The 18,561-nt window shown below is 46.0% G+C and overlaps 1 protein-coding gene across 4 annotated transcripts in view; it reads left to right on the top strand.

Moving 5' to 3' along the window:
- The first annotated feature begins 1,384 nt into the window (after positions 1–1,384).
- Positions 1,385–18,561, top strand: part of GRM8 (glutamate metabotropic receptor 8) — a 564,746-nt gene continuing 547,569 nt past the window's right edge. For 2 of the 4 annotated variants that reach the window (XM_083463429.1, XM_083463427.1), the window contains exon 1: positions 1,385–1,895. The gene's annotated coding sequence lies outside the window, so the exon portion shown is untranslated. Of the gene's footprint in view, positions 1,896–2,208; positions 2,356–18,561 lie in introns of those variants that run through there. The other 2 variants (XM_083463428.1, XM_083463430.1) reach the window with 2 other exon arrangements.

Here is an 18,561-nt window from a genome sequence, read left to right on the forward strand (position 1 = left end):
TTCGAGGATGAGCCCCAGAAGGTAGCTTCATACCAGAGGAATTCGGGGCGGAGGTGCGAGGAATGCCTCTTTGAAGGTGGCTGCTGTAAACTTGTGGGTTTGGCAAGCATTTGTGCAAAAAATTATCACTGAGCGACGTGAGGGGAGGAGGGACTTTTAATCCACAGCTTTAAAATCAATTCGCCCAACCGATTGATCGCTGCTCCGCGTAATAAAAGCTGCGAGTGGCAGGTTCTGGACTCCCCTCTCCAGCTGTTCCGCGAGGTCCCCGTAACCCTGGACGGTCCAGACTCCGGCCACGCTCCTTCCTACCTCGCCGCACCTGCCGCGTCCTTTCCCTTTCCTCTCCAGTCTCCAACACAGGGCGCCTCCTTCGCCCTCTCCGTCTTCTCTCGCTCCCTCCCGCTTGCGTCGCCGCTCTAGTTGCGACAGGGCGACGTCGTCGGTGACTCATCCTGTCACCCGAAGCGAGAGAGTGGTGCGGGGGAAAAAATCCTGCCCGGGCAACCTGGGCGAGCCTGCAGTTGCAAGCAGATGCCTGCAGATGGAACCTGTTCACCAAGGCAGCAATGCACCCAAAAGGGGGCGAGGGAAGCGCAGCGCATCGGGAACCATGGGAAACGGACGCGGCGGCGGATTCCCTCCAGGGCCGCTTTCCGGAGAGATCAGAGAGGGAAACATCCGATTCAGGAGGAAGAGGCGACCCGGCGGCTTTCCTCCGACGAGAGGGGGCGCCATCGGAGCAGAAGGCTCCGACGCGCGGCGTTGGGAGACGAGCGCCCCTTCCTCGGACGGTTGGGCTTGGACAGCCAGCCGGAGGCAACTCCAGGCAGCGAAGAGGAGGCCTTGCAAAGTTTGGTGGGCAGCCTGCGTCCGCCGTCGGGCTTCCCCCGTCGGAAGGACCCCGAGCGAGTTCTAGAAGGGGCTGCTTAAGACCTGGGCGCGGCGTGACGCCTGGAGCGCTAGCGACGCGCGTCGCTTAATGAGTGCACTCGCGCGCGCGCTCACACATAGACACACAACTCGGGGAAAGGGAGGCTCGCTTGCTCCTCCCGCCCCGCTTCCCTTGACTGACTCGCCTTCATTCAAGAGAAGCCGCAGTTCATACCCACACATTCCTGATTAGCCCCCACCTCCGCAACCCAGCCCTAAACTGGCTCTTCCTTTCCAATAAAACCTGGTGGAAACAGTTCTTTTCCTGAGCGTTTGTGGTGCCAGATTAAGGGGGGGGAGCGGGGGGGGGGGTCGGGAGAGAGAAAGCGTGTGCGCAGGAAAGCTTTGCAGGGGAAAGGGGCGGGGGGGGGAGAGACTAGATCCTGCTGTGATCTTTCCGATCCACATTAAAAAAAAAAAATTGGGGGCGGAGAGAGCGCGGAAGAAAGAGGAAGGATTCTCCGATGCAACCGGCTCTGGGAGCTTTCCGTTGTGTTGGGAAGGCTGCGGCATTTCAGGAGTGACTTCGGTTTGGGCGCTCGAAAACTACCCCCCGAGTGTGTGTGTGTGCGTGAGAGAGAAGAGGCGGGGAGCAGAATTGGCCGGGATTGGGCTGGGCTGCGGTGGGGGAGGTGGGGGTGTTGCGAGAGCGACGGAGCTTCCCCGACTATCTCCCCGCCGCCACCTCTTGCCCGTGGCCAGGCTGAACGTCTGATAAGAGGTGGATTAGGAGGGGAGTTGAGAGACAGACCAATAGCTGCTGCCAGTGGGAGTATTTTGTGATTCACATGTAAGAGGCTCGGGAATCGCTGCCTCCTCCTTTCTTTCAGCACCAAGAACAGCTACAAGTGCAGCTCCTCGCTCGCTCGCTCGCTTTTGCTTCCCCCTCCTCGGAAAAGCCAGGCAACGCGCACGCAAATGGAGCCGCAAGAAGGCGCCCCGAGGGCTCCTCTCCAGCCCGGGTGAGTGAGCGAGCCGGGACCCCGCACCCTACCCCGTCTGCAACTTCGCGACGGGAGCGCATGCATCAAGTTGACCCGGAGTTGGGAGCCAGGGGACTGGATCCCCGGCTGCTTTGATCGCTCTGCCACAAGCCACCCGGGGCCGAGGCGCCCCGGAAGCCCCGGAGTCTCCCTCCGGCTCCTTCCCGAGAAGTTCGAGGGCGCGGCGATGGAGGAGGCTGGCACCGCTGCCCCGGCGCTTTGCAGCCCTGCCGGGATCGCCGGATCTCCCGCGGGGGGCGGGGAGCGGGCCGAGGGGGCGGGGAGTCGCTTGGAGAGAGAGAGGTTGGTGGGCTGAAATTACCTAATCCTCTCTCCCTACCCGGGCGCCGCCGCCGCCGTCTATTAATTCCACCACTGACCCCCGCCGCTCCCCGCGCGATGGAGCTGCAAGTCTTGCCGAGCGATTGGGGGAATCGAGGTAGCTTTATTATTATTATTATTATTATTATTATTATTATTATTATTATTATTATTATTATTATTTATTAGGCTGAATGCAGTGTGTATGTGGAAGGGGAGGATGAGAGGAATGATATCAAGGGAAATGGGAGGGGGGTGCAATCCAGGAGGGGCAGGAAGAAGAGTGATGTGTGAATGCAAGTTGTGTGGGGGTTTTTTGGGTGGGGGGTGTTGAGAGAAATCCGACTTGCTCGCCAGAGGAGCTGCCGGGGTTTGTTTCTGTAGCACTTGGTGGAGCTTTCGGATCTGGAAAGACACCTGATGGGGAGCTGGGGAAGGAATTGGCAGCGTGAAGGGGCAGTGATCAAACAGGCGTCTTGTGCCTGGTGCAAGTATGAAATCCGAACACACACACACAGCTTACACCCCAGTTTCGACCCCCTTTTTATTTATGGCTCCTCACCATCATCTGCTGATTTTTTAAAAAAATTGCATATGGCTTTCAGTCCTGAAGACTTTTTTTTTTAAATTTGCTTTTTTAAATGCGCCTGTTCCCCTGGGTTTAATCCGGAGTTATAAACCATTCCTAGGGGGCGCGGGAGCACTTGGGGGCTGCCCCCGAACTTTCCTTTCAAAGCTATGCAAAGCGGAGCTTGGCGAAAGTCCTCCCAGCGCGATTTCTTCCTCTGATCCCAGGATTTAAATTTAAGCAGCTTGATCCACTTCCTCCTTGAACCTCCACCCCCCCCACCTCACCGTCGCCCGGAGGAAGGAAGTGGAGCTTTTAAGGCTCTTGGAGATCAGCAAGCCCACCCTACTGTGGAGAGGGGGGGGGAGGTCCCTTGAGGCTTGTTCAAGCTGGTAAAATCGCTCAGGATTGACCCGTGTGCCTCTTCGTGTAAATTGTAAGCTGGGGGGGGGGTATCCTAGCTGTCAGATTGTGCAGGACATGACAGAAGCCCCTGGGAGCCCTCACCAATTGATTCCCCAGACTTGTATTTCAGAGGAGGGGGGGGGGAGAAGAAGCTCTCTTGATGTCTCTCCAAAAAAGAAAGAAAGAAAAAAGCTATTTATAGAAAGAATATGAGATGTCTGCTAATGGAATCTCATCTCTTTTGGAGATGTCTAATCTGTCGTTTTTTGTTTTTTTAAAGGCAGGTATTTTAAAGACAAGTGGGTAAATGGATCACATTGAAAACACATGCCCCCAATAACCATTTCAAACTATCAAGAGCAATTATGGATTTAGGAGAGCAGTAAGGCCAAGCCGGCACACTGACATTTGCCATTACAAGCAAGCTCGGGGGTTGAAATTCCTCACTAAAAAAGGATGTTACATTTCCACAGAGGGATTTCTATGCAGAGGGAAGCAATTGCAGTTCTTCCTTTCTTTTTAAGGAGACAGGGCTGTGGCAGCTGCATCTGAGCACATATGCACACACAGGACATTTGGGAAGACTCAAACGCTACATGCCTTGTGAACCTGCTTTTTTAAGAGAACGAATGAAGCCATTTCATTCTAACATTTCAAAATCTACAAAAGACTGGACTGCAATGAGAGATAGCGGAAGGGTTGCTGCTCACCCTTTGGCGGCAAAATACTCCACCTCCCCTTGGCAGTCTTCCAATTAGGGCTGAAATTCCTTAGGTGCAGAAGGAAATTGTGTGGGGACAAGTAAAAAAGCCAAACAGAACTCGGCCGTCAACAGAGGGCACCCACCTGAGTGCATCTACTATCCAGATAGCAGCAGGTTTTTGTGTGATTTTTTTAATGGAAAAAAGTGGTGAAATCCTGCATGCTGATTGAACTTCTGGGCCTCCCAGTGTTAAAGCTGTTTGTTTGGAAGGACACCCCATAGATGTCAGGGGAACTTACCTTGATCCCCTGCAACAAACGGCTACTGTTAGAATGCACTGCAAATATGAATGGAAGATGAGTATAAGTGCTGGGAATGAAAGTGTGGCTGATTGTTTGGGATGAAACTGACTCTGAGAGGTGAGAGGAAGGGGAGCTGGAATACAATGGCAGGCAATGTTTGATTCAGCCAAATGTATGGAGAGTTGGCAGAGCCAGCGAAAGTTGCTCTTTGGCAGCTTTTCCTGGGTGAAATTGGCAGCCAGACAAGCAGTAGCCTGATCAGACAGTGACCTTGGCAGCATTAGGGCATTAATGTTCACTTTTGGACGAACAGACCTCCAGCATCTCCAGTGTGTTAGGTGAAAGGAGGCCCAGCCTCCTGAGATTAGGTATGTGCCCTGTTCCATTCCCCCTCTTTCACGGTCCTCCGACAAATGCATTTATGACAGCCAGCGTGAGGAAACTCCTCCTCTGTTTTTCACGTTTGTTCTCCACTCTTCCGATTGGAGTATTTTGGGTCACTGATGCAGAACAGGAACTTCCGATAAACTGGAGCTGCAGCAATCTGTTGGCCAGAGCAATGCCTCCTCCAGGCTGATTTGGAAAGTCTGCTTGCATTTCACAAAGGAGACCGGGGATGGGAAGATTTTGCAGTTGAAGGATCAGTGAAGCACAGAGACGAGCATTGTAGCTCTCTCTCTCTCTGTACCCCAGTTTCTCAACTCGTTGGGAAGATTTCTCCCCTTTTCCGGCTGTCTTTAATTTAACAAAAACCAGAGGGGCGGAGGATCAGTGCAGAATATTTTAAAAAGAGAATGCAGCTGTGTTCAGTGAGGAGCTGATTTTCCCAGATAGTGTTGGAACAGGCTTATTTGAAATACTGTGGAAGCATTTTAAGAGTCCCCCCCCCCCAATGGAAAACATGTTCTAGAACTGATGCTGGTAAGAATGATGCTGTAAGCATTTACACTGCTTTTAGCATTCCTTACAAGAATTATGTAGGATAGTTAAATTCTCAATGCATTGTCAGCGGGGGCTTAGAGACCGTGATTTGCCTCCAGTCACCCACTAAATGGATGGCAGCTGATATGTGAACTGGGGACTTCCCAGATCACACTCTCAGCTGTCAGCATGGTGCCAGGTTTTTGATTAGGACCACGAACTTGGGAGAAGCACGTCTATTTAGTCTTGCTCCCAGCCCAGTGCTGGATCTAAAATACAGGATACAACTACTCAAACCCTGAACTACCGCTGTCTAACCTCTCTCCTTCATTATCTCCAGCAAAACAGAGGCCACCACCTCCCAAGTCAGTCTTTCCTACTATCTCATAACTCTTGCCATTAGGAAGCATCTCCTCATGTTTACTCATTTTGGGGGGAAGTTATAAAGAGTTTGCTGAGCGAGGGAGAGTTTGGCCTTGCAAATCGTTATGTGCCTTGATAAAGAAGGATGGTTTTGAGGAAGACCTGGTCCTGTAATGATAAGTTGTGAGATAAAGGGACCCGCCTTCTGCTAGTCCCAGGACTGGACCTTGCCAACAGCTTATCATTTGCCCTTTATCGTTGTGTGTGCGGAGGTATGAAACTGTATTAGCCGGAAGTTGAATTCTCAGACTTGGTCAGGCTTCGAGCTGAGACACTGAAATAAACGGGTCTCTTCTGGACACTACTCTGGATACTTTTTCCATGTGGCACCTCAAACAGGGCAGTAAATGGCACCCAAAACTATTGAGAAGGGGCTGGAATACGTTCCCTAGGAAGAAAGGCTGCAATGTCTGGAGATCTGTAATTTCCGGGGGGGGGGGGAATGATAAGGGGGGTGATGTTATAAGCACAGTGTGAAGAAAGGAGATGGAAAGATTGGTAATAGTAAGTTAACTGTACCTGTAATACACACCCTGGCTGATTTCAGGCATTAGAGCACAGGGACTAACTTTCCTTAGATGTAGCAACAGCCAAAATTCTTAATGTAGCCAAGAGAAGCAAGGTTTGCTACATTCACTGCTGAAGGTGTCCCACACTTTCTGCTGACAGTTTTCCAGCCTGTTAGCAGCAGCGTTCAGCAACACCCACTGCTGTCCACAAAAACCTGTTGCCACCATTTGTCCAGAACAGCTTTCTTAGAAACACCCCCCACCCCAAACAGCTTTTCATGACATTGGGTGTCTCATTGCTCCCAAAAGCAACCCTTTCCCCTGTACTATGATTTACCTAATCAAAATCCGCTTCCCACTTCAAGAGTTGTTGGCAGTACCACAGGGAGGAAAAAGGGATACTTCTATTCCCCCCTCTGCCAGGATAAAAGCACTCAGGTAGCAATTTAGACCAAGGAATTTAGATATGTGGAAAAGCATCCTCTCCTCATCCTCTGTTGCTTGCTCCTCATCTCCTGCTTGCATGTTTCCCAAAGGCATCTGGTTGGCCACTGGGAGAACAAAGTGCTGGATAAGTCTGGCTTTTAGCCTGATCTAGCAGAGCTCTTGTTATGTTTGTGGGTGGCAGACCACTATGATCTCCGGATTGAGCAAGTGTCAGAATTTAATAAATGCTTGGGGAGTTAACACCAGGAAATTGCTAGACCCATGTGTATTAAGCTGTGTACTAGACACATCTCTAACCCACCTGGAATCAGCATGTGTTAAAAGCTCCTGTGATTTAGCCTGGGGTAATGCACCATTAGGACAACCAAAGATCAAAGGAACTCTGCACGAGACGCCCAGTGAGTGGGGCTTCGCCCTACAGATAAAGCCAAGAGCTTAGCGTGGACAGGAGTAGCAGCAACAGAAGCCATGTGAGCTGGAAGCTGAGGTCTGTTCGAATCCAGGGCTGCAGCTATGGGGGAAGCAAGACCCTCTTGGAGTGTCAGTGCTGGGAGCCCCTTCATCATAGGGTCAGGTTGTATATATGTATATATCTTTATACATCATAAAGATACCACAGTCCCCACTGTGCCTTTCCCCCAAAAGAGAGCACGGACCCTGGGTAAGCACACCTGGAACCCCTGGTATCTTGTAACGCTTGGAGATTGGGGTGGCATGCAACAATATGTTCTTATGTTGTGTTTAGTGGCGTTGCTTTGATCAAATATGGAGTTCTCACACCTATCAAGACACCCATATAACATGTCGTTTAGCATTCACCAAGTTTTTAGCAACAGAGCTGGTAAAATATTGGTGAACTATGTAGTTAGGATGAATAATTCACATCTCTGTCTTTGCAGAGCTTGGAGAAGGGGAATCAACCATTCCCACTTGCTGTGTATATTTAGACAACAAATCCAGGCTGAGTAGCGTTACTGGAATCCTCTCAGATAACACTGCTACCACTGCCATGATACTCTCCCAGAAGCAAGCAGTATTTGGGGACTAATTTAAGGAGCTTGGGTAGATTTGTTGTCTAAGTGTCCATGATTGACCGGCGTATTTGTCCTTCAGCCTAAGTTAGTCAGCATCAGCCCGCATTTCTGTGGGGCATTACAGCACCCCTTTGGGCACCAAGGCTTTCTGTTGCGACTGTTGCAGAAAAGTTGTCTGTGTTGCTTTGAGAAGTACTTTCTGCAGCGTTGATTGTGCACTAGAGCTCTGAGCTAAAGTGTGTTCAGCTACCTATATTGATGTGTTGACAGGATGTGCCTGGAGGGGGAATGGAAAGAGTTTGTATTTTAAAAATTGTGCCCCCAATACACACAGACATTGCAGGTTTTTTCTTCCAATTCTGTATTAATAAAGTTTTTGAACTGCAATGGAATTATACTTGAATCACCCAGAACATTTTTTTTTTTTTAAAAAAAACCCCTTTTGGTCACCACTAAACCGGTTTTTCAGGATTTGCTTATTCCAGCACACCATGCTCGGCTGTACTTGTTTATTAATTAATAAAAATTATATACTGCTTAATTGAGATTGCTAAGCAGTTTACATAAAATATAACAAGATCTTTAGGAAAAAAGTCCTGTATCACCACATTATAATCAAGACCTCAAAGTGTGTTTATTCACATTTTTCATGTCTCATCTATGCAATCAGCCCAATTTCTAGAGGGCTTTCTATAACTCTTTGTATAGGAAGATCAGTGTGATTTAAGAATTAAGTCTCAGTTCATCTGGACAATTGTAATCTGAATTATTTTCTTATTCTGAATACTATTAGTATTCCCCACGTGGTTTCTTTACACACACACACACACACACACACACACACACACACACACAGTGTCTCCCAAGCTGGGACAAATCTTGTGTCTCCTTGCATCATTTGATACATTGATATTTTGTTGTATTTTTACATATGTTTTCCTCATTTAAGCCATTATCTCTTTGCCTGAGAGATAGCAAAATAAGAATGTGCTGGGCAATGGCGTTCTTAAAACAAAACATTTACATTTTATGTCCTCTTCTATGCATCTCATTTAAAATGACAATACAATGGTGGTGGTGGTGTTTTAATGCCCCGATATTCTATTTTTTTTTAACCAGTAGAGATCAGCTGTCAGAACACGACCAGTTTCAGTATTCTGTATAGAAACAAAATGGATCACTGAACTGTGTTGCCCAAACAGGCTTGACCTTGCTTTGAAACGGAATCAAAAATAATGTGTGTGAAGTGGTTTGTAACTCTTGTCTCCACCTTACTTTCATTTCGCATCAGTAGTGTGCCAGGTACCTTACAGAATAAAGATATGAAATCATATCTGTTTGGAGTTGGATAAGGTGGGTTTGGTTGCTTAAGCATTATACGTGGGGCTGCCTCTGAAGACAGTTCAGAAACTTCAGCTGGTGCAGAATTTGGCAGCCAGGTTGCTCGCTGGGACAAGGTGGTTTGAGCATATTACATTGATCCTGACCCAACTCCACAGGCTGCCAATTGGTTTCCTGGCCCAATTCAAAGAGCTGCTTTTCACCTATAAAACCTTAAATGGCTCAGGACCATAAGACCTCAAGGACCGCCTCTCCTCATATGAACTGACCCAGACGCTGTGATCATCCTCTGAGGCCCTTCTTCATGTGCCCTTTCCATGAGAGCAGGTGGCGCTGTGGTCTATACCACTGAGCCTCTTGGGCTTGCTGATCAGAAGGTTGGTGGTTTGAATCCCCATGACGGAGCGAGCTCCTGTTGCTCTGTCGCAGCTCCTGCCAACCTAGCAGTTCGAAAGCACACCAGTGTAAGTAGATAAATAGGTACCGCTGCGGCGGGAAGGTAAACAGCATTTCTGTGTGCTCTGGTTTCTGTCACAGTGTTCCGTTGCACCAGAAGTGGTTTAGTCATGCTGGCCACATGACCCAGAAAGCTGTCTGTGGAGAAACGCCAGCTCCCTCGGCCTGAAAGCGAGGTGAGTGCCACAACCTTATACAGGGCTGTCTTAAGCATATGTGGCACATAAGCATATCCACCCCCCCAGGTTGCCCAGTCCCAGGGTGCTAATGGTTTGTTGTGGTTTTTTATGTTGGTTTTTTGGGGTGTTTTATCCTGTATTTTTACACTGTGATCTGCCATGTGATCTTCAAATGAAAGGCAGTATACAATTTTAATAAATAATAGAATTGTCAAATTGGAAGGGACCTCAGAGGTCATTGGTCCAACCCCTGCTCAGTGCAGTATCTGCCAGTGGCGTAGCGTGGGTTGTCAGCACCCGGGGCAAGGCAAGTAATTTGTGCCCCCTAACCCATGGATTTGCGCCCCCTAACCCTAACCCCCAGATGTTGCGCCCGGTGCGGCCGGCCCCCCCTGCACCCCCCACGCTACGCCACTGGTATCTGCAACTGCAGCATCCTTGAGAGATGGCTGCCCATCCTCTCCTTCAAGAACTCCAGCAAAGGAGAGACTTGATTTGCAGCATCATAGGGGGATCAAGTAATACAGGCATGGGCAAACAAATCCTCTTTAACAGCCCTCATATGGGAGTGCAGAGTTTTCTCAAGTCAAGTTGTGCAAGGGCCAAACACTCCCTATTTGTATTCATCGGAGTGCAGTCGCTATAAACAAAACTCCCTGCAGTCTTCTTACCAAAATGAACCCGGTACTTTGCACGGAACTAGCATTGCGATGCATTATTTAGAGTTCATTAATATAAAGTACACTACAGCTGACACTGGCGACTTCTGTAAGAAGTAATGAGCTTGTAATAAGAATAATGACTAGTCCCATTAGCCTCTTCTTTCTCCCTACTCTTTCTATTGTCAACATGGAATCGCATGCCGAGCATGAACTTAACTCTGGCCACGTATAGGAAGATGAGGCCATTCCTGCGCATTGCTAGTCACGCCTAAGTCCAACTGACACCAAGCACAACTTGTAGACGTTGGACTGCAATGAGGACTGCAGTCCACAGTATCCAGTGAGAGCAAGATTGGCAGAAGCCACCCTTTCTTACCTTCCAGCAGAACACCATTTAGTTTCTTCCTTTGTTCATATACAGAGCAATGGCTTTTCTAGCATTAGAGCAACAGTCTGTAATCTGTTTGGGGGAAAGGCCTAGGATATTTTACCAGTTTGTCCATTGCTACTAAAACGGCATTTACACACGAGTAGATTTCTCCAGAGTGGTTCCGTGCATTTGAATCCACATCTCATTGAAAGCAATACCATGCACCAAGGCAAACGCCACAGCTATATGCATGATCCCATGTGCATCGGAATGTGCATCTGGTTTATGCTTGTGGTTCCTAATACAGAAGCCTGCTTATGTAGGAGGAGCTCCTCTGTTCTGTTGGATTAGGACATCTCTGTGAGTTTTTTCTCCTCCCACTTATATAGTCTTCCTCTTTTGTTTCTCCTTTCTGAAACAAACTTAAAATGCTTGTCTGCCAGTGGTTCAACACACTCCTGGGCCATGTCCGCACCATACAATTTAAGCACCACTTTAAACAGTCATAGCTTCTTCTCCCAAGGAATTCTGGGAGCTGTAGTCTGTTGAGCTGTCAGAAGAGTCCGCTTCCTCTTGGAGAGCTATTAATTCTTGGAGTTCCCTAAGCTCTCAGCACCCTTAACAAACTACAGTTCCCAGAATTCTCAGGGAGGAACCGTGACTTTTTAAAGGGATATCATAGAGCTTTAAAGGTATAGTGTGAATGTGGCCTAGGTGACACTTCCTGCCTGTAGGTCACAACATACCAGCTGAAGATAAATACATTAGTGTATCTGCGTGCTTATGCAACACAATGTAATTTAGATCCACTATGTAGACTCAAGGTATTCTGATCATGCACATCCAGTAAGTGACATGCAAATCTAGGCATGCTTTCTGTATTTATTTAATATGTGGACACTGGCTGAAACTATACATAAAAACAACAACCCACACAACTCTCATAACTTGGGAATACAGTTAGATTAATTCAGATTTATAGCTACAGGAGTGAGGTTTTATTTTGAATAAGAATTCTGACTATGAAAGGAGGCTGTCTGGATTTATAGCACAGCAGGTCAATATTTTTTCATTTGTCTAAAGTGCATTGATAACAATGAAAACAAATGTTTATGAAATTATTTCGCTGTTAGCTGCAGGAGTTCAGACGACTGCATTTGTATTACTGTAATATTTAATATTAATCAATAGAGCAAAAGTGATGTGGTTTGAATAAGCCAGGGAGTCTAATGAAAGCTTTTACTTATTCAATGACATAAAGAGCCTAAAAGTAATTCAGTGCAATGTAATTTTCATTGCATTGGACTGTGACGTAGTCTAAAAATAATGCATTATAAGCAATTCATTTTCTATTTCCCAGACAGGTTTTAGCCATTAACAGCAATGAATCAGATGTCCCCTTGTTTTAGGCAGTGGAGAGTGATCTAACCCTTTGATGCACAAGCATCAAACGTGTATGTAGTACTTTATTCTGCTTGTGGGATTTCTTTATGCTTCCACACGCTATAAATGTCCCTACGTTTATAGCGTGTGGAAGCATAAAGAAGTCCCACAAGCAGAATAAAGTACTACATACACATTTTGATGCTCATACATCAAAGAGTTAGTTCACTGCCTGCTGTTGAAGATGGGACATGTGATTCATTGTTGCTGGTGGTGAAAACCTGTATGGAGAACAGAAAATGAATTACTTACAACACATTGTTTCTGGGAATACGTCACAGTCAAGTGCAATGAAAATCACATTCCTCTGAATTACTTTAGCTCCCTTATGTCATTAAATAAGTAAAAGCTTTGATCACATGGCCATCCTGGCTATATGACAACAATGTCATATTATGGAATCCCTGAAATAGCTGCTGGAGATTAGCTTATTATACTTCCCCAGTGTAGTTACAGAGTGCCAGGCTAGGAGGCCCTGGTAGACCACAGTTCAAATCCTCATTCGGCCACCAAGCTCACAAGGTTGCCTTGGGCCAGTCGCAGGTCTCTCAGCCTAACCTACCTGGCAGGGTGGTAGTTGTTGTGAGGAAAAATATGGGGAGGAGGAGAGCCATATTAAGGTGGAATAGAGAAATAATAAATAAAACTGACTGCAGAGAAGAAGAAGAGGAGTTTGGATTTGATATCCCGCTTTATCACTACCTGAAGGAGTCTCAAAGCGGCTAACATTCTCCTTTCCCTTCCTCCCCCACAACAAACACTCTGTGAGGTGAGTGAGGCTGAGAGACTTCAGAGAAGTGTGACTAGCCCAAGGTCACCCAGCAGCTGCATGTGGAGGAGCGGGGAAGCGAACCCGATTCACCAGATTACGAGACTACCGCTCTTAGCCACTGCACCACAAAACAAGTCTGGGTGTCTTCCAACAAAATATTAAAATACAGTAATGCATCAAACATTAAAAGCTTCCCTAAACAGGGCTGCCTCCTTAAAGTCTTCTAAAAGTCTGGTGGTAGTTGTTCTCTTTGACATCTGGCGGGAGGGCGTTCCACAGGACGGGCGCCATTACCGAGAAGGCCCTCTGCCTGGTTCCCTGTAACTTGGCTTCTCGCAGTGAGGGAACTGCCAGAAGGCCCTCAGCACTGGACCTCAGTGTCTGGGTAGAACGATGTGGGTGGAGACGTTCCTTCAGGTATACTGGGCCGAGGCCATTTACTTCTGAGTAATCTTTCAGAAAAATGTGGAGCCTATGGAGCTATTCAATCAAGGTAACATTGCAAAGAATCAGTTGTAGCAAAGCAGCAACAGGGGTGTGCGTGCGCTTGTGTGCTTCTGTTGTGCTGGCTTTCAAGACCAAAGTCCTCCTCCGGCAGCACGCATATACAGCTTTGAATATAGATAAATATCAAACTCATTAAGATTATGCAATCAAGAATCCTGATCCACCATACTGCATGTTGGAGGGTGTTTGCAAGAAGCAGTGGCTTGTTCTCCAGCTCCCTCTGTTCACATGTGCTGGGCTCTGTTGCTGTTCAGGCTCTGGTCCTGCAGAGATCGCCACTCTAACCTGCTGAAAATACGGATGGATGGATGCTCCCATTGGTAGTATCCTCACTGGTGGAAGCAGCTCAAAGCCCCAATATGGGGTGTTGCAGAGGCGGAGCAGCACGTTTGCATCCTAAACGGGCCCAGTGAGCTACAAGTTGTGTTTGTGGGATAGAGACCTGCTTGCATTTCCAGCTCTGGAGCTGGAGTAGCAGATTAGCCTATTTTTCATGGCTTGGTGTGAGTGATGAGACTGTGGAAGCAGCAGTGGCGCCGCCATAGCCCAGTTGGGGTTTGCTTTGTGCCCGAAGGCAGCAGTCTAAAACCACTCCATAGCCCAGCACAGCAAGTCCAATAAAACAATTTGAAACCATTTAAAACTGAGAGGACAAGAGTATAAACAATAAAGGAACCGGCACAGCGCCTTTTAACGAAAAGCAGAGCAAGGCAAAATGGTTTTCAAGGCTCATCTAAACATCGGTAAGGGAGGGGCTGAATGTGCATTTCCTCAGAGGGGAGTTTCACAAGGTAACATACCCTCTGCCATGTTGAAGGCAGAAACTGAGACTCAATTCTCCGCGACGCCATCTTCCAGTTTTTTTCCTCATGAGAGCACGGCGGTCATTTTGGACATGTGATCTTTGCACAATTTCATCCCACAATTCACCTCAAAGTGCTTTTGGCCCAAAAATGCACGTTTTGGGGTGGTGTGCAAGATCATGCCCCCCCAAAAGTGGCGTGAAATCGTGCGAGATTACAATGCCTAAAATTGTGTGAGATCACAGTGTCCAAAATGGCTGCCATGGTCTTGTGAGAAAAACAACAACGAGATGTCCCAGTTTTTCTGGGACTGTTGACGGGTATGCAAGTATGGGGTCATCACTGAGATGGTTTTGTGTAAAATGCCTACCAGTCTCGTTGATCCTGATGAAGGGCCTACAAACAAGGGCTTCTGAGGCTGATATTGAGGCCTGGCTCTAATATTCATAGGGGTGTAGGAGGTCCTTCAAATATATTGCTGGTTTTTACACTCCTCATGCCGATACAGGGCCCTACACCTGGTTCCTAACATTCATACAGAAAATGGGGGTGCTTGAAGGAATAGGGGAGATCACAAAGTCACAGGAGTCTTGCTTTCAGCGTGCTAGAAAAATAACCTTCCTCCTCCAAGTTCCTCTTTCCAGTCACTTCTAAGTTCATTCAGTGAAAAAAATAATACGAGAGCTTTCATTAGCACATCATATTTTGCTGCTTGGGGCATACTTGCATACCTGTCAACAGTCCCAGAAAAACTAGGACATCCCCTTTTTTTCTCGCAAGAGCCTGGCAGGCATTTTGGACATTGTGATCTCACACGATTATGGGCATTGTAATCTCACACGATTTCACGCCACTTTTTTGGGGGGGCATGATGTTGTACATCACCCCAAAACATGCATCACCATCATCATCTATACTCTTGCATCTTTAATTTCAGATTTTGACATTTAAATATGAGGTGCATTAAATGATGTGTATAGAAAGATCTACTTTTGCCATTCTTCAAGAGCTGCATTAAAATTCTGAAGCAGGCATATGCCCTGTTTGTAATGGGAACCAATGACTCAGCATATGCAATAATCAAATACCCGGGAAATACTGTTAACTGTAGATACTGTTTTTATTGGAGTCTTTTCTACCTGGAGACACTATCCAATAAATGTAAGGCTGGTGTCCAGTGTTTAGATGTTAAGGGTGACTCATAATCAGCAGGGCCAAATTTTGCTTTCTGAGTTACACAACTATAAATCTAGATGGATATATATTTAAGCCACTGAAGCTACTTTAGACTTACTTATATGGAACTAAGAGCAGAGAGTGTCCTAGTCGCTTGTCTCGAGGAACCTGAATAGAGCAGAATCTGTACAGATTTATACCTTGAGATGTGCCAAGAAGGCCAGTTTGATGGTATCTGGTGTCCTGTAAATCTTGGACTCACAGAGGCTTAACCTAAGCCAAATAATAGGAGGGAGAATGGTGCTATCCTTAAAAATAAATTTATTTATTTTTTTTTAAAAAGCCTTGTGCTTCACACAACCCTGATCCCTGATACTTCTAATAGGTACACTCTCTTGTTCACACTGCTTCTCTATGTTTCATTTTCAAGTCTTTATTTTGGTATCACAGTGAGATATTTTTACTGTGAACACAGGAGATTTCAGCCTGACTCATTTTCACAGGTTTTGAAACACTCATCCGTTTATACTTCTCCTGTTAGGTCTATGCCCTAATAAGTTTTAACTGGTGGAATATTCGAAACCCAAACAGGATTCACTGAGAGGTAGTAACCTGGGGAAAAGGTCATGTGGGTGGTTAAACTGTGGGGCCAGGGCATGGAATCGCAGTGTTTTGCTAATGAGTCAAATCACATTTTGGTTGCTTGGTTCATACTTTAGGTTTGCATCCTGGATTTGGCTATCAACTGGGCTTTGACTCTGAAATTTGGGTATTGTTCTCAGATTCCTAAGAAGTGCAAAAAGGACTGCTTACCCAATCTTGTGGTGGGCAGTGGTTGTGGCCTATTTTAGGAGGCCCCAGTCCCTGGACAGTTAGCCAACAGATTCCCTTGATTGGTAACTTTGCATGTTGCGGATAACCCATTAATCCTGGGCTTGATCCTGTCATGCCTCAGTCCTCCATCAGGAGGCTGAGAAGAATATACAGTAGTACCTTAGGTTACAGACGCTACAGGTTATAGACACTTCAGGTTACAGACTCCACTAACCCAGAAATAGTACCACGGGTTAAGAACTTTACTTCAGGATGAGAACAGAAATATCATGGCAGCAGCGGGAGGCCCCGTTAGCTAAAGTGGTACCTCAGGGTAAGAACAGTTTCAGGTTAAGAACAAACCTCCAGAAAGTTCTTAACCTGAGGTACCACTGTACACCCAATGTCTAAGCCAAATCCTACCTACACCTGGAATCAATAAAGTTCTGGCCAATTTTAAAATCCCAGAACATTGTATTGTCCAGTTTATTCACCTTCCTTAGTTGAGGCCTTGCAGTTGCTTCCACGCAGCGCCTTATCATGCCACTGCAGCAACACTATAAACAGGGGTGCCAAAGCTTTTTTCAAAGAGGGCCATATTTGATATTTGATGAAGTGAACACGCATGAGGGCCACTAAAATTTTAGTGGCAAGAAATTGGGAAAATACTAAAACACCTAATATAGCAGACTGGCAAACATTAATGATAGAATACTTGCAGCTAGCAAAGGTGACGGGAAGAGTTAGAGGCCTAACAAAACAAAAAGTTCACAAGGAATGGAGAATATTTAAATAATATTTGAAGAACCATGGTGTAAAGGGTAATCTCCTGGCAGACCTAGACTGAGCCTTGTAGTATATAAAGGTAATTGACAATTTACATAGAAATATGATAAAAAATAAAAGAAATAAGTAACTGTGAGGTAAAAGTTCATTTAACAGATAACATAGAATGAGAATGTTTGGAAGTCTTTTTTAAAACCTCAACTACTTTTTCTTCTTAATTTTTTTCTTTTTCTTTTTCCCCCTTTCCCCCCCTTTTTTTCCTTTTTTCATAAATTGTAGTGTCATGTGTATTGTGAGGTATACAAAGTATCTTTGCTTCAGTTGCCATCATTTTCTTTTTTGTTACAAACAAAACCAGACAGTGTTGTATAAATGTATATTTTTTTAAAAATAATAAAGATTGAATTATAATAATAATAAAAAATGCATGAGGGCTGACCAAAGTTGTTGGCCTTTTTTTAGGAATGAAGTTACTGAGATTTTTTTAGGATTAAAGTTGTTGAGTTTTTTTTACCCCAGGAGATAGACTGCCACAAGGGCCTGATTAAACCAACTGGAGGGCTGGATTAGGCCCCTGAAATGGATTTTGGACATGCCTGTGCTAGAACATGAGAAGTGATACGTGAAAGATGGATCACAGACCCTCCAAAGTTCCCTATTTTCCAGACAGTCCTAGATTTACAGAAGCCTTTATGGTTTCTGATTTGATTCCAGAATATCCTGCCTTTCCTTAGGACATCCCTATTTTCATCGGAGAAATATTGGAGGGCATGAAGTTATCCAACCGCTGAGCCGTCTGAGGACAGCTCTGTATAGGGAAGCATTTTATGTTTAATGTTTTATTATGTTTTTATATATATTGGAAGCTGCCCAGAGTGGCTGGGGCAACCCAGTCAGATGGGCCGGGTACAAATAGTAAAGAAGCTGTTGTTGTTGTTGTTGTTGTTGTTGTTGTTGTTGTTGTTGTTGTTGTTGTTGTTGCTGCTGCTGCTGCGGAATAGGATTTCCCTATTTTCACTAGAGAAATATTGGAGGGTATGGGATAGCATGATTTCTTCATATGTTTGTGCTACTCGCCCACCGGAAACATTTGTTGTTGTTTAGTCAGGCACTCCTATCTTCCACTGCCTCCTGCAGTTTGGTCAAACCTCAATCTTATTAAGGCAGTGGAAGAACACAACCTTAAGTTCTCAATCTGTAAAGTGAGGAGTGACATCTCTCAAAGAACTATAGATTACCTATAGAGGTAACATAATTAGCAGCCATATACTTAATAACAATAACAATAACAATAACAATTTATTATTTATACCCCGCCCATCTGGCTGGGTTTCCCCAGCCACTCTGGGTGGCTTCCAACTGAATATTAAAAACAATACAGCACCAGACATTTAAAAATTCCTTAAACAGGGCCGCCTTCCGTTGTCTTTTAAAAGTAAAATAGTTGTTTATTGCCTTGACATCTTCTGGGAGGGTGTTCCACAGAGCAGGTCCACTACTGAGAAGGCCTTCTGCCTGGTTCCCTGTAACCTCACTTCTCGCAGTGAGGGAACCGCCAGAAGGCCCTCGGCACTGGACCTCAGTGTCCGGGCTGGATGATGGGGCTGGAGACACTCCATACAAGATGGCTTCCATTTTCCTTCAACCATGTTGCATTTCCATCCACATGGGAAGCCATAATATTGCAGTGGTTTCAATATGGTT

This window comes from Podarcis liolepis (assembly GCF_965112155.1).
Source record: "Podarcis liolepis genome assembly, chromosome: 10".
NCBI lineage: Eukaryota > Metazoa > Chordata > Lepidosauria > Squamata > Lacertidae > Podarcis > Podarcis liolepis.